Raw genomic sequence first — 21879 nt, 5'->3', positions numbered from 1 at the left:
GTTTAAATATTTAATGAGGAAATATTTAATGAGGGTGAAAGCCAAATCATTTCACAACTGCTTTTTTTGAATAGGCAGTGAGAATTAATTTTCATCATTGTTGCTTATCAGGAATATGATGTGCCGGGGACCATGGCGATAGAGGTGCGGTTATAAGGCAATGGGTAATGGGTATATGGGTTGAAAGGCCACATATATAGACTGTTGAATGTCTATTTTTGAACTTCTAGAAGCGTCAATATCGATGTAACAACGTTTATATAAGCATTTCTATACATACACTTGTTTTCTGCCATGAACCTTTATACAACCTAGGAAACCTTTGTAAGAGGTCAGGTCTGGTCATAGAATCCCCCCCCATTTTTTTTTTTTTTTTTTTTTTTTTGTAGTTCAGTTTTATGGCTTGGCACAAATAATCCTTTACATGAATTAGACATAATTATGCAATCTCATACCCCTGGTGGCCATGGGGGGCTCAGTGGCGCCACCAACAGTTGACTTTTCCCCAAACTTTTATGATTTTTTATATTCAAGAACAGATTAAAATATCCGAACGTTATTTGACATTAAGGTTTAGTAAGGGGACCTTATTCAATCAAAATAATCACACATGTCAAGCTTAACTATTTATGACGAAAAGCACATTTCAAAAAGTGCAGTACTTCAGACATTGAATTTGCTGATGCAGGACAGCGTTATGTATGTCCCAATGAATGTACATATAATTCTACACATCAATTAGAATGATATCGGCGAAGATATTGATAAAGAACAAACCGTACAAAATGGCGCCACATTTGCAGCTCACAACTTTTCCGGTTTCTGTAACATATGAATTTATAAGAATTTATGTTACATCAATTATTTAATATAATCCGACAATGTTTACGACATTCAAATGAAAGAAACATTGCGGAACAATAATTTATGAATAGTTAAAAATATAATCAAAAAATTCAGAAACCTAGTCTATTACGTAACGGGCATTGCGACGCACATAACCGAAACAAACTCTGACCGATCGACCAAACCGAAGACGTAGCCAAACGCTGACAACACAGATATATATATATACGTGCATGTTCACAATTCTCCCACTATGTCAGACCTGCCTGCATAAGTGCCATTTTTTCATCTAATTCTAATAATAATACGCTGATAGTAGCGTTAAGAGTATGTCATATATGAGAGTATGCCTGTTCAGGATGGGACAACCCACATTTCAATAGGAACATTTCCAAGTTTGCAGCTTAATTAACACACAAGGGATATGCATTATTCTCCCCAAAAGATGTCATGGGTCATAATTGGGTCAACATAATAAAATACAATCATTCTGTGTCCATACTTTTGATGACTCATTGCGAGTGCCTGTAGATTATAGGAAATATTTTGCAACTAACCCGATTCATCTGTAACTGATGGGAGTCCGTTATTGTACTCAAGTACAAGTAAAGTAGCCCTCTCGAAAACGACTTGAGAGTAAAGAAGTAACTGGTCAAAATACTCAGTACTAGTTAAGCATTTGTACATCTCATACATACATAAGAAATTGTTGACTTAAAAGCCCATGACTAATGTACTAACGTAGCTCCATCATAATGCAAATGATTACTTGAAGTCAAGGATAACCTTCTGTTTTTTTATTAACTAAACTAATAAGCACACACGTTACAGTTTAACTATGTTTAAATCGGCAATCACCAGGTGAAACAATAAATCCTCCTCCCTGCCAATGGTTCTGTAAAAAGCAGAGGGGTGGGGCTGGAGAAATGGAGCCATAGTTTAAACCATGTTTCGAGGCTATAATCCAGTGGTGTCAATCTCATTCCATGGAGAGCCTAGTGTCATCTGGTTTTTGTTTTATTCCTTTCAATTAAGACCTAGACAACCAGGTGAGAGGAGTTCCTTAGTAATTAGTGACCTTAATTCATCAATCATGGGAGGAGCGGAAAAACAGCAGACACTCAGCTCACCCGTGGAATGAGTTTGACACATGCTAGTGTATGTTTACATCTACTTTGTTTACAAACATTGGAGTAAAAAAACTACATTTTGGGATCTGATGGGGTACGGCAGCTGAACTATTCTTCAAGAATCCAAAAGTGGACGTAGCAACTGCAGATTGTCCATTTAAAGGGGCGCATCGGGCCTGGTCATGTAACCGGGCATAAGCAGTAACAGACGAGCGCCCTTCTCAAATCTATGCCACATGATCACATTGTCAACCAGAAAAAAACAAACGTTTATTTTCCATTAAATGTTCAAACTATTCTTCCTTAGGAAGGCAGAATCACTTTCCACCCAGTGCAAACTGCACCCACCCAAACAAACTTCTTCAGTCGGTGACAGATTCCTCGTCATCAGAGCTGTAGTGGATGCTGTCATAGATGTCATCTAGGTCCTCTTCCAGGAGATCATCTATGAAGTTATCTTCTAGGAGGGAGGTGTCTTGGCCCATAGCTTTGCTCTCAGCATGACAGTGTTCTGGTGTCTTCTGAGGCTGCTGACTCTCCTCTGAAGCATGGAGTAGAGACCTCTGCTCCCAGGTTCCAACTGATTCAATTGCCAGCCTAACACCAACAATCGTAATGTGTAGGGTAAATAAAATGACCTATTCCTTAAATACAATAGCAATTACAGGGTGCCAACATCAATTGTACATATTAATGAAAATTCCCCTAACTTGTCTGCTTAGGTCAAGTGCCACATGTGAAGCAAGGTCTTGCACATTCTCCGATTCCCTCTTTAGGCTTTCCCAGTGCTGTTTGACTTCCTTTAGGACAATTAACTTTTAACTCAAATAACTTTTCAGCCGTCTCAGGAGTGACACCCGGTCAAAGGCTATTTTCTTTGTGAGTAGGTCAGCTGTAAATTCATGCAATGTGGATTTGTAACTTTGGCAGTGCTGTCTGTGTTTGTGCAACTGAACAAACACAGATAGCAAAACAGAAACATAGTTATTGTGACACACAAACATACTACTTACTTTGTCCATGCAGCTCCCAAGGCCATACTACATGAAGGTCTGCGGAAAGGATCTCATCTGCAGATGGTATTGCTGAATCTGGTACAAGGGCGTTGTACTCCTCTATGGCAGCTGTCAATTTGGCATTTTCTTTCAATATCTTTCTGCACAGAGGGTGTCTTTTCTTGCATCCATCTGTCATTGAAACAAAAGGAGAATTAAATTATTTGTTAAATTGCATGGCTCTGAAATGAAGTGTGTGCAATCCAATATTCATGAAATGTAACAAACCTGTCTGACGGTAGAGGTTCTGTTTCCTTTGTTTGATGCTAAGAAACAGGACTTCAATTGTTCTCTGTAGTACCTGGGGACCATCCATGTTCTCATTTGTTTTCCCCTGAAATACAATAAATCTATAAATTAACAACGCATCTCCAACGGTGAGTAGTTTCACTCACTTCCTGGAGGAACATAGGGCCTGTGAAGGTTTCTGTAACAAATTATTTGTTATGTGGGGGGTGAGTGAGCCCCAACCTGGAGAACCAGGGAATGTTTTGTCTGCCTCCTACCCTTCCACCTGTCCGGCATGATTGCACCTGCCAGTTGATTACCACCACGTCAAGGTGACAGTCCAGGAGAGTTACATTTAAGATGTATTTTTTTTGTATTCATTTACCTGTATTAGCCCATTGCTAATTACTTAAGAACTTCCATTGTCCAGTTGTACAGTCTCATCGCCTACACCCAAATCGTTAATTGTTTTAAAATAAATTAAATGCAAAGCTATAAAACTTCTAAAATAAATGTATTGATCCACACAATACACCAAGTACAGTGGGGCAAAAAAGTATTTAGTCAGCCACCAATTGTGCAAGTTCTCCCACTTAAAAAGATGAGAGAGGCTTGTAATTTTCACCATAGGTACACTTCAACTATGACAGACAAAATTAGAAAAAAAATCCAGAAAATCACATTGTAGGATTTTTAATGAATTTATTTGCAAATTATGGTGGAAAATAAGTATTTGGTCAATAACAAAAGTTTATCTCAATACTTTGTTATATACCCTTTGTTGGCAATGACAGAGGTCACACGTTTTCTGTAAGTCTTCATGACGTTTTCACACACTGCTGCTGGTATTTTGACCCATTCCTCCATGCAGATCTCCTCTAGAGCAGTGATGTTTTGGGGCTGTTGCTGGGCAACACGGACTTTCAACTCCCTCCAAATATTTTCTATGGGGTTGAGATCTGGAGACTGGCTAGGCCAATCCAGGACCTTGAAATGCTTCTTACGAAGCCACTCCTTCATTGCCCGGGCGGTGTGTTTGGGATCATTGTCATGCTGAAAGACCCAGCCACGTTTCATCTTCAATGCCATTGCTGATGGAAGGAGGTTTTCACTCAAAATCTCACGATACATGTCCCAATTCATTCTTTCCTTTACACGGATCAGTCGTCCTGGTCCCTTTGCAGAAAAACAGCCCCAAAGCATGATGTTTCCACCCCCATGCTTCACAGTAGGTATGGATGCAACTCAGCATTCTTTGTCTTCCAAACACGACGAGTTGAGTTTTTACCAAAAAGTTATATTTTGGTTTAATCTGACCATATGACATTCTCCCAATCTTCTTCTGGATCATCTGAATGCTCTCTAGCAAACTTCAGACGGGCCTGGACATGTACTGGCTTAAGCAGGGGGACACGTCTGGCACTGCAGGATTTGAGTCCCTGGCGGCGTAGTGTGTTACTGATGGTAGGCTTTGTTACTTTGGTCCCAGCTCTCTGCGGGTCATTCACTAGGTCTGGGAGTTACCCGAAGGAGTGGTCAAGTCCCCCTCCAACAAGTACCAAGTGTTCTTCTTTGGGACACATGAGACATAAGTAAATAATTTTTGATGCAATGAATCCTATCACATAGTCTTGCCTAATTCCAAATGAATCCCTAGCCCCTACCTTCTATACAATAGTTGCAATATGAGAGGCTTTAATAGGCTAGTCTGTATTTTCTCCGTATTACTTATACCTATCGGAGAACAAGTTGAAGCTACCACCATATCGTTCCTTACACCTATCAAATTCTCTCCAGATCTCCTTGAGTGCACTGGGTGGTTCATTTGGAATGACACATGCTCACTGTTCTTGTGATCATTTTGACCCCACGGGGTGAGATCTTGCGTGGAGCCCCAGATCGAGGGAGATTATCAGTGGTCTTGTATGTCTTCCATTTCCTAATAATTGCTCCCACAGTTGATTTCTTCAAACCAAGCTGCTTACCTATTGCAGATTCAGTCTTCCCAGCCTAGTGCAGGTCTACAATTTTGTTTCTGGTGTCCTTTGACAGCTCTTTGGTCTTGGCCATAGTGGAGTTTGGAGTGTGACTGTTTGAGGTTGTGGACAGGTGTCTTTTATACTGATAACAAGTTCAAACAGGTGCCATTAATACAGGTAACGAGTGGAGGACAGAGGAGCCTCTTAAAGAAGAAGTTACAGGTCTGTGAGAGCCAGAAATCTTGTTTGTTTGTAGGTGACCAAATATTTATTTTCCACCATAATTTGCAAATAAATTCATTAAAAATCCTACAATGTGATTTTCTGAAAAAAAACTTTTCTAATTTTATCTGTCATAGTTGAAGTGTGCCTATGATGAAAATTACAGGCCTCTCTCATCTTTTTAAGTGGGAGAACTTGCACAAATGGTGATTGACTAATACTTTTTTGCCCCACTGTATCTTCTGGACAATGCTCTGTTCAGGTTGTTCTTCTTCCTTCTGTTCCACCCCCTGGCCTGGATGGTTAGCATGTCTGTTCTTGCTAGAGAATCCAAATAGAACTCCTTATTCCAGATAAGTACTAACATAGCTGAATAGAACAACCTTAAATTGTTACTTCCTTTGGAACAGATTGCAGCCCTCGACAAGAAGCTGTTCCCTTCTTCTACTTCCTCCCCCAGAGTTGTGCCAGCTCCTTCCCGATTCCATCCTCCCCACTTAATCTTCATTTACATTTAAAAAGAAGATTGACTTAATATTGCAATTATGTGAATAGCAAACATCTAAATGGGAAGCCTTGTAAAGGACTGACGCTGGAAATTCTCTTTGAACAGCTTAATAAAGGAAAACTTACCTGGCATTTCAAACGATGTGCCTTTGCATGCATGACGGACAGAAGGGGCTTCATGTCTGGAAGAGTGGCGAGCTCTGGACAATGAAGGGCAACTTTGGTCAGGTATGGCCAACATTTGCAGATCACATCCGTACACATGAATTGTATGTACCTGCTGCCAGACAATTCCTTCGGCAAGAACAGTGGGTACACAAAGATCTCTCCACGCATCATGTTGAGGTTCCTTAGAATTATTCCGTGGCGGCAGATGGCAACATCAAGTCCCTCTTCATCAAATTTGTTGTTTGTTTTCCTTGACAACTCTTTAGCTGCTGTCCACAGGGATGCTCCACATAGCCCTTTTCCATAACCCTAGACAAGGAAGTAGAAGAGTATAGTGTCACGAGTCCGACCGAGGGTGTTTCCCTTTCCCGGGCAGGTGGCGCTCGGCGGTCGTCGTCACCGGCCTATTAGCTGCCACTGATTGTTTTTCCTTCCCCTCCTTGTATGTTGAGTGGTAGCACCTGTGAATGTGTAATTAGTTTGTCTTTATTAGACAGCCGGCCCGCCTGGTTGTTGTGCGGGATTATTTCATTGTAAACCTTCGGCTCTGTGGTATAGGCACGTTGTGTCCCATTTGTACATTTTGATTCCCTGTGTTTTGGGAACGTAACGTTTTTGTGAGCACCCTGTGGTGCATTGGTGCGATTAAAGGACGCGCAGCATTGAACTCTCTGTCTCCTGCATTTGACTCCACACCCACGACACCCGGAGCATTACAGAATCCCGCACCTATCAAATTGATGGAGTCAGCAGGAGCAGCAGCCAACCCTCTCCCATCGATGGAGGAACGGGTTCTCCACCACACCACCGTCCTTCATCGGATCGGATCCGCGATGGATCAAGTGATGGAGAGAATGGACAGATGGGAGAGGAGTGGGCTCCTCTCTCCACCTTCGGCACCCACGGTTCCGGACTCCCCATCTCCCGACTCCAGCACCCTCCGTCTGACGCTACCGAGGGCTTATGATGGAGCGGCGGCGGGTTGCCAGGGGTTTCTGCTCCAGCTGGAGCTATACCTGGCCACCGTCAGACCCACTCCCTCAGGAGAAGAGAGGGTGAGTGTCCTCATCTCCTGCCTCACGGGTCGTGCCCTGGAATGGGCGAACGCGGTCTGGAATGGTCCAGACTCAGCGCGGGAGCACTACCCAGAGTTTTCCCGTCGCTTCCGCGCCGTGTTTGATCACCCTCTAGATGGCCGAGCGGCGGGAGAACGACTATTTCACCTCAGGCAGGAGAGGAGGAGCGCCCAGGATTACGCGCTGGAGTTCCGGACCTTGGCAGCCGGATCTGGGTGGAACGACAGGGCTCTCATGGACCACTACAGGTGTAGTCTCCGAGAGGATGTCCGCCGGGAGTTAGCGTGTCGGGACACCACTCTGTCACTGGATCAGCTGATTGACATGTCCATTCGACTGGATAATCTGCTGGCTGCCCGCGGGCGTTCAGAGAGGGTCCTGTGCGTTCCACCACCCAGCCCCTCCGCTCCCATTCCGATGGAGTTGGGAGGGGCTGCGCCGAGGGGTACCGGAGGAGGAGGCCTTCCCTGCACCAACTGTGGTCGGAGAGGACACACGTCTGATCGGTGCTGGGGGGGTCCGTCTGGGAGTAGAGATGGCAGGCGGAACGCTTCTCGGTCACCCCAGGTGAGTCAGCATCAAACTCACCCAGAACCCCCTGTTGGCCACATGTTTGTCTTAACTTTTTTCCTTCGCTTTTTTCCCTCTTCCCAGCATAGGGCGCTCGTCGATTCAGGCGCAGCTGGGAACTTTATGGATCGCGGACTCGCCCTTAAGTTAGGGGTTCCGCTGGTGCCGATAGATTCTCCTTTCCCCGTGCACTCCCTAGATAGCCGGCCATTAGGGTCAGGGATGGTCAGGGAGACCACGGTCCCACTGGACATGGTGACGCAGGGGAATCATAGGGAGCGTATCAGTTTCTTTATTATTGACTCGCCTGCGTTTCCAGTGGTGCTGGGGACTCCCTGGCTGGCCCGGCACAATCCTAAAATTTCGTGGAAACAGGGGGTTCTCCAGGGGTGGTCAGAGGAGTGTTCTGGAAGGTGTTTGGGAGTTTCCATCGGTGCCACGTCGGTGGAGAGTCCAGACCAGGGTTCCACGGTGTGCATTCCCCCCGAGGATGCCGATTTGGCAATCGCTTTCAGTAAAGTGAAAGCGACTAAATTACCACCTTATCGACCGGGAAGGGATTGTACGATAGATCTCCAGGTAGACGCTGCGCTTCCCAAGAGTCACGTGTACCCGCTGTCCCAGGAGGAGACGTTGGCAATGGAGACATATGTCACGGAGGCGCTGGGACAGGGGTACATTCGGTCCTCCATTTCACCCGTCTCCTCAAGTTTCTTTTTTGTGAGGAAAAAGGAGGGAGGCTTGCGTCCGTGTATCGATTATAGAGGTCTAAACGCCATCACAGTGGGGTATAGTTACCCTCTACCTCTCATCGCTACGGCGGTGGAATCGTTCCACGGAGCGCAGTTCTTCACAAAACTGGATCTCAGGAGCGCGTATAGTTTGGTGCGTATTCGGAAGGGAGACGAGTGGAAAACCGCATTTAGTACTACATCAGGCCACTATGAGTACCTCGTCATGCCGTATGGGTTAAAGAATGCTCCAGCCGTTTTCCAATCCTTTGTAGACGAGATTCTCAGGGACCTGTGCGGGCAGGGAGTGGTGGCTTATATCGATGACATTCTGATCTACTCGGCCACTCACACCGCGCATGTGTCTCTGGTGCGCAAGGTGCTTGGTAGACTGCTGGAGCATGACCTATACGTCAAGGCTGAGAAATGCGTGTTCTCTAAACGAGCCGTCTCTTTTCTGGGATATCGCATTTCCACCTCGGGGGTAGTGATGGAGGGTGACCGCATTAGGGCCGTGCGTAATTGGCCGACTCCGACCACGGTAAAGGAGGTGCAGCGTTTCCTGGGTTTTGCCAACTACTACCGGAGGTTTATCCGGGGTTTTGGCCAGGTAGCGGCTCCCATCACCTCACTGCTGAAGGGGGGCCCGGTGCGTTTGCAGTGGTCAGCAGAGGCGGACGGAGCATTCAACAAGTTGAAGGCGCTGTTTACTGATGCGCCCGTGTTGGCGCATCCGGACCCCTCTCTAGCATTCATAGTGGAGGTGGACGCGTCCGAGGCTGGGGTGGGTGCCGTGCTATCACAGCGCTCGGGTACGCCACCAAAACTCCGACCCTGCGCTTTCTTCTCAAGGAAGCTCAGCCCAGCGGAGCGTAACTATGATGTGGGGGACCGGGAGTTGCTAGCGGTGGTTAGAGCTCTGAAGGTGTGGAGACACTGGCTTGAGGGGGCTAAACACCCCTTTCTCATCTGGACCGACCACCAGAATCTGGAGTATATTCGGGCAGCTAGGAGACTTAACCCACGTCAGGCAAGGTGGGCCATGTTCTTCACCCGGTTCCGATTTACTTTGTCTTATAGACCGGGCTCCCAGAACGTGAAGGCTGACGCACTGTCCCGCCTTTATGACACGGAGGATGGGTCCACCGAACCTACTCCCATCCTTCCCGCATCGAAGCTGGTAGCCCCAGTGGTATGGGAGGTGGACTCGGACATTGAGCGGGCGTTACGGGCTGAACCCGCGCCTTCTCAGTGTCCAGCGGGGCGAAGGTACGTGCCGCTTGGTGTTCGGGACAAACTGATTCGGTGGGCTCACGTTCTACCCTCCTCGGGTCACCCTGGGGTGACGAGGACAGTGGGGAGCCTTCAGGGGAGGTATTGGTGGCCTACGTTGGCTAAGGACGTTAAGGGTTATGTCTCCTCCTGTTCAGTGTGCGCTCAGAGTAAGGCTCCTAGGCACCTTCCTAGAGGGAAGCTACAACCCCTCCCTGTTCCACAGCGGCCATGGTCACATCTGTCCATAGATTTCCTAACCGATCTCCCGCCGTCTCAGGGGAACACCACGGTTCTGGTGATTGTGGATCGGTTCTCTAAGTCCTGCCGTCTCCTCCCGTTGCCCGGTATCCCTACAGCCCTACAGACTGCGGAGGCGTTATTCACCCATGTCTTCCGGCACTACGGGGTGCCGGAGGACATCGTTTCTGATCGGGGCCCCCAATTCACGTCCCGGGTATGGAGAGCGTTCATGGAACGTTTGGGGGTCTCTGTCAGCCTGACCTCCGGTTATCACCCCGAGAGTAATGGGCAGGTGGAGAGAGTGAACCAGGAGGTGGGTAGGTTTCTGCGGTCGTATTGCCAGGATCGGCCAGGGGAGTGGGCACGATACATTCCCTGGGCTGAAATGGCTCAGAACTCACTACGCCACTCCTCTACTAACGTGTCCCCTTTTCAGTGTGTGTTGGGGTACCAGCCGGTCCTGGCACCATGGCATCCGAGCCAGACCGAGGCTCCTGCGGTGGAGGAATGGGTACAGCGCTCCAAGGAGACCTGGAGGGCCGTCCAGGAATCTCTACGACAAGCGAGTGGACGGCAGAAGAGGAGTGCTGACCGCCACCGCAGTGAGGCCCCCGTATTTGTACCGGGGGACAGGGTCTGGCTCTCGACCCGAAACCTACCTCTCCGCTTGCCCTGCCGGAAGCTGGGTCCGCAGTGTGTAGGGCCCTTTAAAGTCCTGAGGAGGATAAACGAGGTGTGTTATCGATTACAACTCCCTTCCTATTATCGTATTAACCCCTCGTTTCATGTGTCTCTCCTCAGGCCGGTGGTAGCTGGTCCCCTGCAGGACAGTGAGGTACCGGAGGTCCCTCCCCCCCCCGCTGGACATCGAGGGGTCCCCGGCGTACACGATCCGGGCCATTCTGGACTCAAGACGCCGGGTGAGGGGCCTGCAGTACCTCGTGGACTGGGAGGGGTACGGTCCGGAGGAGAGGTGCTGGGTACCGGTGGGGGACATCTTGGATCCCTCCATGTTGAGGGATTTCCATCGCCTCCATCCGGATCGCCCTGCGCCTCGTCCTCCGGGGCGACCTCGAGGCCGGTGTCGGCGCGCTGCGGGAGCCACGCGTCAGGGGGGGGGTACTGTCACGAGTCCGACCGAGGGTGTTTCCCTTTCCCGGGCAGGTGGCGCTCGGCGGTCGTCGTCACCGGCCTATTAGCTGCCACTGATTGTTTTTCCTTCCCCTCCTTGTATGTTGAGTGGTAGCACCTGTGAATGTGTAATTAGTTTGTCTTTATTAGACAGCCGGCCCGCCTGGTTGTTGTGCGGGATTATTTCATTGTAAACCTTCGGCTCTGTGGTATAGGCACGTTGTGTCCCATTTGTACATTTTGATTCCCTGTGTTTTGGGAACGTAACGTTTTTGTGAGCACCCTGTGGTGCATTGGTGCGATTAAAGGACGCGCAGCATTGAACTCTCTGTCTCCTGCATTTGACTCCACACCCACGACACCCGGAGCATTACATATAGGTTGAACATTCTTTTTTTGGGGGGGGGGGGGGGGGGGGGGGGGTGTTAATGGGACAGTGGTTAGGTTTTTAAAATCAGGCTGAGGGCGCTGAGATACCCTCTGTGTTCGCTACAATGGAGATCAGAGATTGACTGTCAAAAACAAGCACTTGTAAAGTGTGTTGCATTTCTGAACAGAGGGAGTGGTGTAACGACCCTGGACTTGGAGAGAGGATTACCATCTCTCCAAAATGATATGTTTTTATTGGAATAGTGTGTAACGAGTCTGCCTTTGAGTCAGATGGCCCGAGGCCAGTCCTATTTCACAGTTTAGAAGATACACAGGAAACGTACATGTTTAGTCTTTGTATGGGACATAGTTCAAAGTCAGACATCCTCATCCTTGCAGATAAATACACCATCAAAGAATCCTTTGTCATCAGTCCTTGAAAGGATACATGAAATACATTATATACATGACATATGAAATAGCAATCAACCTCAGTAACTGATTGTGGGACACTTAATTAACAATGTTGATAATTCATTTAATTACAAACTAAAAACATTTAAGCTAAAAATGAACTCAACTGCATTTTAAAACATTCACACTGGACAAAGAAAAGGCAAACCTTGTTTGGATTGTTTAAATGATATAGAGTATGGTGTTACTTGATCAATTATGACAAGTTTTACATACCCTTTTTTTGAATCGATTCAGCTTCTTGTTCCCGTCCACTGACACTGCAAGAATGCCGGGGGAACAGGCTGGACAGTCAAAGTACTGTACATCACAGACCAGGCTGGACAGTCAAAGTACTGTACATCACAAACCAGGCTGGACAGTCAAAGTACTGTACATCACAAACCAGGCTGGGCAGTCAAAGTACTGTACATCACAGACCAGGCTGGGCAGTCAAAGTACTGTACATCACAGACCAGGCTGGGCAGTCAAAGTACTGTACATCACAGACCAGGCTGGGCAGTCAAAGTACTGTACATCACAGACCAGGCTGGGCAGTCAAAGTACTGTACATCACAGACCAGGCTGGGCAGTCAAAGTACTGTACATCACAGACCAGGCTGGGCAGTCAAAGTACTGTACATCACAGACCAGGCTGGGCAGTCAAAGTACTGTACATCACAGACCAGGCTGGACAGTCAAAGTACTGTACATCACAGACCAGGCTGGGCAGTCAAAGTACTGTACATCACAGACCAGGCTGGACAGTCAAAGTACTGTACATCACAGACCAGGCTGGGCAGTCAAAGTACTGTACATCACAGACCAGGCTGGACAGTCAAAGTACTGTACATCACAGACCAGGCTGGGCAGTCAAAGTACTGTACATCACAGACCAGGCTGGGCAGTCAAAGTACTGTACATCACAGACCAGGCTGGGCAGTCAAAGTACTGTACATCACAGACCAGGCTGGGCAGTCAAAGTACTGTACATCACAGACCAGGCTGGGCAGTCAAAGTACTGTACATCACAGACCAGGCTGGACAGTCAAAGTACTGTACATCACAGACCAGGCTGGGCAGTCAAAGTACTGTACATCACAGACCAGGCTGGACAGTCAAAGTACTGTACATCACAAACCAGGCTGGGCAGTCAAAGTACTGTACATCACAGACCAGGCTGGACAGTCAAAGTACTGTACATCACAGACCAGGCTGGGCAGTCAAAGTACTGTACATCACAGACCAGGCTGGGCAGTCAAAGTACTGTACATCACAGACAAGGCTGGGCAGTCAAAGTACTGTACATCACAGACCAGGCTGGGCAGTCAAAGTACTGTACATCACAGACCAGGCTGGGCAGTCAAAGTACTGTACATCACAGACCAGGCTGGGCAGTCAAAGTACTGTACATCACAGACCAGGCTGGGCAGTCAAAGTACTGTACATCACAGACCAGGCTGGGCAGTCAAAGTACTGTACATCACAGACAAGGCTGGACAGTCAAAGTGCTGTACATCACAGACCAGGCTGGGCAGTCAAAGTACTGTAAATCACAGACCAGGCTGGACAGTCAAAGTACTGTACATCACAGACCAGGCTGGGCAGTCAAAGTACTGTACATCACAGACCAGGCTGGGCAGTCAAAGTACTGTACATCACAGACCAGGCTGGGCAGTCAAAGTACTGTACATCACAGACCAGGCTGGGCAGTCAAAGTACTGTACATCACAGACCAGGCTGGGCAGTCAAAGTACTGTACATCACAGACCAGGCTGGGCAGTCAAAGTACTGTACATCACAGACCAGGCTGGGCAGTCAAAGCACTGTACATCACAGACCAGGCTGGGCAGTCAAAGTACTGTACATCACAGACCAGGCTGGGCAGTCAAAGTACTGTACATCACAGACCAGGCTGGGCAGTCAAAGCACTGTACATCACAGACCAGGCTGGGCAGTCAAAGTACTGTACATCACAGACCAGGCTGGGCAGTCAAAGTACTGTACATCACATACCAGGCTGGGCAGTCAAAGTACTGTACATCACAGACCAGGCTGGGCAGTCAAAGTACTGTACATCACAGACCAGGCTGGGCAGTCAAAGTACTGTACATCACAGACCAGGCTGGGCAGTCAAAGTACTGTACATCACAAACCAGGCTGGGCAGTCAAAGTACTGTACATCACAGACCAGGCTGGGCAGTCAAAGTACTGTACATCACAGACCAGGCTGGGCAGTCAAATTACTGTACATCACAAACCAGGCTGGGCAGTCAAAGAACTGTACATCACAGACCAGGCTGGGCAGTCAAAGTACTGTACATCACAGATCAGGCTGGGCAGTCAAATTACTGTACATCACAAACCAGGCTGGGCAGTCAAAGAACTGTACATCACAGACCAGGCTGGGCAGTCAAAGTACTGTATATCACACACCAGGCTGGGCAGTCAAAGCACTGTACATCACAGACCAGGCTGGGCAGTCAAAGTACTGTACATCACAGACCAGGCTGGGCAGTCAAAGTACTGTACATCACAGACCAGGCTGGGCAGTCAAAGTACTGTGCATCACAGACCTGATCAATTTCAGAGCGGCAGTACGTCCACTCAAATAAGCTTTTTTGAAAAGTCTCCCCACAGATCATTTCATTCTGGTAAGGGAAAAATACATATAGAAAATATATGAAAGAACTTACAACAATACTATAAACAAAACGTACTATAATTCACTATGGCTGACTGGATTTGAGTTAAAGCAGGGCCCGTGTATAGTGTTGACAGCAAAGCAGGTGAAAGCCAATGCAAAGTAGGATGAGTACTTATGTTGTAAAGAGCAGGATATATTGGATGCAAGAGGGGCACAGATAAGGGGCATGGTAGGACAGTGGTGCAGGAGGCTAACACACACTGTAGCAAGAGACCTGCAGTTTTAACCTAGTTGTAGTACAGGAAATACATTTTTGTTACAACACTTTGTGTAACATAACTTTAACATATTGTTAACCTGAAGTCTTACATTGGTAAAGCTGAGTATCATTTATTGTTACCCTGACAAAGAAATCAGCTCACTGCTCCATAATCCACATAAACGCCAGACGGGACATTCCTGGGGTTGACACTTTCAGCTCCTCAAAAGAGCTGAACAGATCTACCTGGCATATGGTGTCACAGTTGACAGTGGCAGGCCAGTACCCATTCTTTATCAGATCTGCCAAGTTTGCTGTCCAGGTGCTAAGACAGGTTGTGCAGGTCAGCACAGGCACTGTGACATTGTAGCGACCTTGAGGGAAAAAATGAGGTCTAAACTAATGTTGTTTTACATTGCATTGCTACATCACTGTTTGGTTCTTGTAGATATTGCACATACCATTTATTCCTACGAGGATTATATGCTTCCCGGAGCGAACATGGATGGTGCTTGTCAGTCAACCACATATCACCTCTGGTACGTCCAATGGTAAGAAACAAATCTAGGGACAATATTTATATACAACAATAAACAAGAATACATTTGAACTTTGATATAATACATTCAGCCGCAAAAAACAAAAAAAAAACACATGAAGTGCATATTTGCCATCACTGTGGCGAGATACGGCTGTAGTTGGAGGAAGGGGCGTGTAGAACCCCTAGATCATGGACTCTCTGTTGTGCAGGGGGAACTTTGCATGTGTAGAGACCTCACAGTCTTCACAGTAAAGTTGTTTCGGCAGACAGTCTCAGCATCGCAGAATAGCCCTTTTCACATTGAATGACTGACAGATCTTCTGAGAAGCATGCTCTGCAGCCAGCAGAGAATCTACCATCTCAGGCCTGGACTCCCTCCACCTATCCTGTGAGAGTTCCTTCCTCACACTCCAACTGTGTGATGCACCAGGCACAGCAGGATCTGCACACTCAGGGTCTACTAAGTCAGCTAGGAGGATGTTAATTTCTCGATGAACTATTGCTTTTTTGAAAACACAAAAATGGGAAAAGGATTTAATTAATATTATATAATTCATCTATTAAAATGCAGATAGGGCTGTAAGTAGGTGACAGCAAATATATCTCTGCACAATCTATGGTGTGACAAGCCAAAAACCTCAGCTTTGATTCTACAGTAAATTCAATTACAGGACAGACCAAAATATTGACTAAAGTCTAAATTGGAATATCAAACAATAGAACTTGATCCCATAGTCAAATAGAAATTCTGAACGTTCTTTATTAAAACAGCAAAAGCACACTAAGTACAAAACATTCTCTTTCCCTGACAAACTGACCAGGTGAAAATCTATGATCACTTATTGATGTCACCTGTTAAATCCACTTCAGTGTAGATGAAGGGGAGGAGACAGATTAAACGAGGATGTTTAAGCCTTGAGACAATTGAGACATGGATTGTGTATGTGCCATTCAGAGGGTGACTGGGCAAGACAAAATATTTACAGTGCCTTGCGAAAGTATTCGGCCCCCTTGAACTTTGCGACCTTTTGCCACATTTCAGGCTTCAAACATAAAGATATAAAACTGTATTTTTTTGTGAAGAATCAACAACAAGTGGGACACAATCATGAAGTGGAACGACATTTATTGGATATTTCAAACTTTTTTAACAAATCAAAAACGGAAAAATTGGGCGTGCAAAATTATTCAGCCCCCTTAAGTTAATACTTTGTAGCGCCACCTTTTGCTGTGATTACAGTCTCTTGGGGTATGTCTCTATCAGTTTTGCACATCGAGAGACTGATATTTTTTCCCATTCCTCCTTGCAAAACAGCTCGAGCTCAGTGGGGTTGGATGGAGAGCATTTGTGAACAGCAGTTTTCAGTTCTTTCCACAGATTCTCGATTGGATTCAGGTCTGGACTTTGACTTGGCCATTCTAACACCTGGATATGTTTATTTTTGAACCATTCCATTGTAGATTTTGCTTTATGTTTTGGATCATTGTCTTGTTGGAAGACAAATCTCCGTCCCAGTCTCAGGTCTTTTGCAGACTCCATCAGGTTTTCTTCCAGAATGGTCCTGTATTTGGCTCCATCCATCTTCCCATCAATTTTAACCATCTTCCCTGTCCCTGCTGAAGAAAAGCAGGCCCAAACCATGATGCTGCCACCACCATGTTTGACAGTGGGGATGGTGTGTTCAGGGTGATGAGCTGTGTTGCTTTTACGCCAAACATAACGTTTTGCATTGTTGCCAAAAAGTTCCATTTTGGTTTCATCTGACCAGAGCACCTTCTTCCACATGTTTGGTGTGTCTCCCAGGTGGCTTGTGGCAAACTTTAAACGACACTTTTTATGGATATCTTTAAGAAATGGCTTTCTTCTTGCCACTCTTCCATAAAGGCCAGATTTGTGCAATATACGACTGATTGTTGTCCTATGGACAGAGTCTCCCACCTCAGCTGTAGATCTCTGCAGTTCATCCAGAGTGATCATGGGCCTCTTGGCTGCATCTCTGATCAGTCTTCTCCTTGTATGAGCTGAAAGTTTAGAGGGACGGCCAGGTCTTGGTAGATTTGCAGTGGTCTGATACTCCTTCCATTTCAATATTATCGCTTGCACAGTGCTCCTTGGGATGTTTAAAGCTTGGGAAATCTTTTTGTATCCAAATCCGGCTTTAAACTTCTTCACAACAGTATCTCGGACCTGCCTGGTGTGTTCCTTGTTCTTCATGATGCTCTCTGCGCTTTTAACGGACCTCTGAGACTATCACAGTGCAGGTGCATTTATACGGAGACTTGATTACACACAGGTGGATTGTATTTATCATCATTAGTCATTTAGGTCAACATTGGATCATTCAGAGATCCTCACTGAACTTCTGGAGAGAGTTTGCTGCACTGAAAGTAAAGGGGCTGAATAATTTTGCACGCCCAATATTTCAGTTTTTGATTTGTTAAAAAAGTTTGAAATATCCAATAAATGTCGTTCCACTTCATGATTGTGTCCCACTTGTTGTTGATTCTTCACAAAAAAAACACAGTTTTATATCTTTATGTTTGAAGCCTGAAATGTCGCAAAAGGTCGCAAAGTTCAAGGGGGCCGAATACTTTCGCAAGGCACTGTAAGTGGGGTGGCCAGTCCTCTTCTGGCTGTGCCGGGTGGAGATTATAACAGAACATGGCCAAGATGTTCAAATGGTCATAAATGACCAGCATGGTCAAATAATAATAATCACAGGCAGAACAGTTGAAACTGGAGCAGCAGCACGGCCAGGTGGACTGGGGACAGCAAGGAGTCATCGTGTCAGGTAGTCCTGAGGCATGGTCCTAGGGCTCAGGTCCTCCGAGAGAGAGAAAGAAAGAAAGAGAGAAAGAGAGAATTAGAGAGAGCATACTTAAATTCACACAGGACACCGGATAGGACAGGAGAAGTACTCCAGATAACAAACTGACCCTAGCCCCCCGACACATAAACTACTGCAGCGTAAATACTGGAGGCTGAGACAGGAGACACTGTGGCCCCATCCGATGACACCCCCAGACAGTGCCAAACAGGAAGGATATAACCCCACCCACTTTTCCAAAGCACATCCCCCACACCACTAGAGGGATTTCTTCAACCACCAACTTACCATCCTGAGACAAGGCCGAGTATAGCCCACAAAGATCTCCGCCACGGCACAACCCAAGGGGGGGCGCCAACCCAGACAGGAAGATCACATCAGTGACTCAACCCACTCAAGTGACACACCCATCCTAGGGACGGTATGAAAGAGCCCTAGTAAGCCAGTGACTCAGCCCCTGTAATATGGTTAGAGGCAGAGAATCCTAGTGGAAAGAGGGGAACCGGCTAGGCAGAGACAGCAAGGGCGGTTCGTTGCTCCAGAGCCTTTCCGTTCACCTTCACACTCCTGGGCCAGACTACACTCAATCATATGATCCACTGAAGAGATGAGTCTTCAATAAAGACTTAAAGGTTGAGACCGAGTTTGCGTCTCTCACATGGGTAGGCAGACCATTCCATAAAAATGGAGCTCTATAGGAGAAAGCCCTGCCTCCAGCTGTTTGCTTAGAAATTCTAGGGACAATTAGGAGGCCTGCGTCTTGTGACCGTAGCGTACCTGTAGGTATGTACGGCAGGACCAAATCAGAGAGATAGGCAGGAGCAAGCCCATGTAATGCTTTGTAGGTTAGCAGTAAAACCTTGAAATCAGCCCTTGCCTTAACAGGAAGCCAGTGTAGGGAGGCTAGCACTGGAGTAATATGATCACATTTTTTGGTTCTAGTCAGGATTCTAGCAGCCGTATTTAGCACTAACTGAAGTTTATTTAGTGCTTTATCCGGGTAGCCGGAAAGTAGAGCATTGCAGTAGTGTAACCTAGAAGTGACAAAAGCATGGATTAATTTTTCTGCATAATTTTTGGACAGAAAGTTTCTGATTTTTGCAATGTTACGTAGATGGGAAAAAAGCTGTCCTTGAAACAGTCTTAATATGTTCTTCAAAAGAGAGATCAGGGTCCAGAGTAACGCAGAGGTCCTTCACAGTTTTATTTGAGACGACTGTACAACCATTAAGATTGATTGTCAGATTCAACAGAAGATCTCTTTGCTTCTTGGGACCTAGAACAAGCATCTCTGTTTTGTCCGAGTTTAAAAGTAGAAAGTTTGCAGCCATCCACTTCCTTATGTCTGAAACACATGCTTCTAGCGAGGGCAATTTTGGGGCTTCACCATGTTTCATTGAAATGTACAGCTGTGTGTCATCCGCATAGCAGTGAAAGTTAACATTATGTTTTCGAATGACATCCCCAAGAGGTAAAATATATAGTGAAAACAGTGGTCCTAAAATGGAACCTTGAGGAACACCGAAATTTACAGTTGATTTGTCAGAGGACAAACCATTCACAGAGACAAACTGATATCTTTCCGACAGATAAGATCTAAACCAGGCCAGCACTTGTCCGTGTAGACCAATTTGGGTTTCCAATCTCTCCAAAAGAATGTGGTGATCGATGGTATCAAAAGCAGCACTAAGGTCTAGGAGCACGAGGACAGATGCAGAGCCTCGGGCTGATGCCATTAAAAGGTAATTTACCACCTTCACAAGTGCAGTCTCAGTGCTATGATGGGGTCTAAAACCAGACTGAAGCATTTTGTATACATTGTTTGTCTTCAGGAAGGCAGTGAGTTGCTGCGCAACAGCCTTTTCTAAAATATCAAAGACTTGTTCCTATTCTGTCGGTATCGATAGTCTAAGAGTTTAACCACGTGGGATGGTTAAAAGATTCAGCAGTCTGGTCTCAAACCTTGGCCCTCTCGTTATCGAGGTAAGCTGGTCTGCAACCTTTGTCCTCTCGTAATTGAGAGCAACATGGTCTGTTGAGAAATTCTCAAAGTGGGGGTTTTATTCGGGAGAGCAGAAAAAGCTTTCTCATGACGCCAGGTCATGTGCCCCTGGGGGCGTGCCAAGGACTTAGTGAAACTATTTAGAGAATTGGAGTTCCCTTCATTAAAACAGTCCAAAATCACATTACACAATTTTACAAAAAGTATCATCCTCACTCATTCATCTTATACAACAATTAGATGTAAACCTCATATCTGAGGCTATTATATAAACAGCGTTATGGTCTCCCATGAGTTTCACAAAATTGTACCAAATGGACCAGTTCATAGCTGGATTCTTCACCAATCTTTTATACCTTCTCCGGAACATAAATGTTGTTCGGACCTCAAGTTCTGTGAGGTGAAAGAAATTACTTTGTTCTCTTCTATGAAAACTCTACTCTCTCTCTATACTGTGGCCATGAGGAGATAATCTCCTCCAGGAATTTACAACCTCTTTCTGATCACAGCAGCCTGGGTGTAGGAGACAGGGAGAGGGGGATGGGGCTTGCTGTAACCAAAGAGGGCAACTTCATGACAACGGTGTCATAAGTATTTAGACACATTTTATGTATGTATTAAAGTTGTCAAAAGTTTAGTATTTGGACCCATATTCCTAGAACACAATGACTACATCAAGCTTGTGAATTGTTGGATACATTTACAGCTTGTTTTGGTTGTGTTTCAGATTATATTGTGCCCAATAGGAACTGAATGGTGAATAATTTGTGTAATTTTGTAGTCACTTTTATTGTAAGGAAGAATAGAAGATCATTGTGTGCAAGGAATATGGGACCAAATACTACACTTTTGACAACTTTAAACCACTAAGTGATATGTGTCCAAATACTTGACATCCTCAAGGGGGGGCACTAGACATACAAAGTGCTTTCATTTCTAAACGGTAAATCATAAAATAAAATACAAGGTGACATTCTGTACTGTAACCTCATATCAAACATTTGATCTCAAATTCAAAATTCTGGAGACTAGAGCCACATTTAAAAATATTGCATCACTGTCAAAATAAAGATGTAGTGCAGTATAATTCAGTAACACCAAGATGACCCCAATTTTGAAAGTTAAACAATTTAAACATACCTATTTCTTCATCCATGTTTAAAACTGGAGTGGATTCCAATCCACTGGTCCATGTCTCTAAAATAAGATTAGACTTAAAGTTAAAGAAGTTGATAAAGCCATTTTTGGACTTCTATTAATGATATATACCCATTGATTCTAGAGGATTATAACTTATTAATGCCTCATGAGTTTAATTCAACTGTCGTACCCCATCAGAACCCAAACTATAAGCTTGTTTTAGTCAATGTTTGCAGACAAAGTAAATGTAAAAAAAAACACTGTATAGCCTTAAAACATGGTTAAAATGTTATAAAAAAGAATAACATTGATGGTAAGTTATTGCATCCATAGCTCTGTCTATAAATTGAAAGTGGTTACATTTCGCCAACCTCATCACTCAGCTTTTAACCAAAACAGGGGAGGGGAGTGTGCTTTGTTATTGTTTCAACTACCGATTACAGCTTTAATAAAAATACAATAAATGAATTACAAACCACTGA

The sequence above is a fragment of the Oncorhynchus mykiss genome, chromosome 32 (assembly GCF_013265735.2).
Source record: "Oncorhynchus mykiss isolate Arlee chromosome 32, USDA_OmykA_1.1, whole genome shotgun sequence".
Lineage (NCBI taxonomy): Eukaryota > Metazoa > Chordata > Actinopteri > Salmoniformes > Salmonidae > Oncorhynchus > Oncorhynchus mykiss.
This window is presented reverse-complemented; position numbering follows the sequence as displayed.